Source organism: Bacillus rossius, chromosome 8, assembly GCF_032445375.1.
Source record: "Bacillus rossius redtenbacheri isolate Brsri chromosome 8, Brsri_v3, whole genome shotgun sequence".
Taxonomy (NCBI): domain Eukaryota; kingdom Metazoa; phylum Arthropoda; class Insecta; order Phasmatodea; family Bacillidae; genus Bacillus; species Bacillus rossius.
Genome location: NC_086336.1, coordinates 61,498,822 through 61,500,900, shown reverse-complemented (window position 1 = coordinate 61,500,900; position 2,079 = coordinate 61,498,822).

Genomic DNA, 2,079 nt, shown 5'->3' with positions numbered 1-2,079 from the left:
TTTTTTGTTTTCATGCCAATCAGTGTAAACTGACAATGGCATGTATCTAAAATAGTAAGTTAAACAAGAGCTTGTGTATAAAAAAATACGTAAACAGAGTTATGACTTCCTGTTTATAGAAAACGTGTTAAGATGCAAACCTTACTATCTTAGCGGACTATTAATTTTTTATAAGTTACTTTTTTTTTGTTATATTTAAAAGTCTTGCATTTAAAATTACTTTCATGTTATAACAACATTATACTATAAGATGGCTTACGAAATAAGAAAACAAAAGTTAAATGATTTGAAGCTAAGTGTTCATGACACATTGCTTCTTAAGTATGTTTATAACTTATGTTCCGCTCCCCCATCCCTTATGTTATTCGTGTGGTTAGTAATTTTCCGGCGGGGGTAAGGACTTAAAAAGTGTCCTGCCACTGCCGTTCAGATCAATGTATAAATAATGGCACTGCTAGACATTCGAATACCGGTAGCATATTTTTCATTATGCTCGTTCAAATATTGCTTAAAGGCTGTAAGCACACTGAGTTTACGCACATTAAAAACTGTACCGATCATTATGAATATATATATATATATATATATATAAAAACCAATAATCAAGTACACTGTTAGAAATTACAGTATATTTACGGACTTAACGAAGAATTTAACTCAAATAAATTAAAAGTTCTTCGTATTTTCAAATAACTGAATATTCGTAGAAATTACAACGTTTTTCGACTTACAAGTTGTATGTTTTGTGCAAAAAATAAAAATAAAAGAAGAGTGTTCTAACTGTAGATTTAACATTATATTTTAATGTTTTTTTTTTGTTAATACGTCGATAACATTCTTTTGGAATTCTTGTTTGAAGTAAGTGAACTGAAGTGTCCATGGATAATTTTGTAACCAGCGTTGTACGTAAACTGAAATTGAACTTTTTTAACGGTGTAAAACAACAGTATTCTTTGTGATAAATCGGTTCAAAACTAAATTTGATGTGGTAGTATTTCTCTCTATTAAGTTGAACATATTTTTACACTTTAAATGTGCATCAAAAACTTTCCAGAAAAACATTTGCATGGATGTGATAAAAAAAATATTGGTTGTCTGTAAAGTCGGTTTACGGACGATAGTTTAACGTGACAACGTCATAACAAAACATTGATGAAATGATTGCATACTTTTATGAATAAAATTGAATCATTTTTATTGAATTATCACTATTTTGAATGGATACAAAGAAGGAGTGAAATGAAATCTACAATTTAATTGATAAATTTACTTTTATTTGCACTCATTAATTCAAATATGTTTATTACTTTAACGAAAAGATTATTTTAACTATAACTTTTCTACATGTTTGCTATTTAACTTCTTCCAATCTGTGTTATTCTGGTAAGGATAGGACGATGATAGGTAAAGTAGGAAACGAATGAGAGTGTTTCAAGTTTAATGTGCCTCGAAAAAGTCAAATGGATGGTTGTTCCAATCGAGTGGAAGAGAGATAGATGCGGCGCAAGCGTATAATGAGCGTAAAGGGACAATGTGCGTAACGGGACACTTTTTCGTGCGTGCAGCCGGCGTCTATCGATTTATTAGACGTCACGTCAATTTTTTTTTTTTTTTTTTTGCGGAACTGGTTATCCCGTGGCGCTGCTATCTACCGGCGGGACGTCCTGCGTGCGTGCGTGCGTGCGTGCGTGCTTGGGCGGAGGCGTCGCCCGGTGCACGCCAACGTCAAATGTTTAGCGAGCAATTAAGAGGGGGGGGGGGGGTGGAGGTGAAGGACGTGACACGTCGTCATGCGGGGAGCCCCCCCCCCCCCCTCTCTCTCTCTTCCTAACCTCTTTCTGTCCCTTCTGCAACGCCGACAAACACAACCCCACATCTGCCCCGCATCAACCCCCTCCCCCTTCCCCCATTTCCCCCCCCCCAAATCCCCCCCCTCATCCAGCGTGCTGAAACTAGCACGTGCGCACGCGCTGACGTGTTAATACGCCGGAGTGCCTACCGGACTGGTTCCGAGGCTGATGACCGGATGCCATCCGTCATATCCCCCCCCCCTCCTCTACCATCCTTATCGGCGCGGTG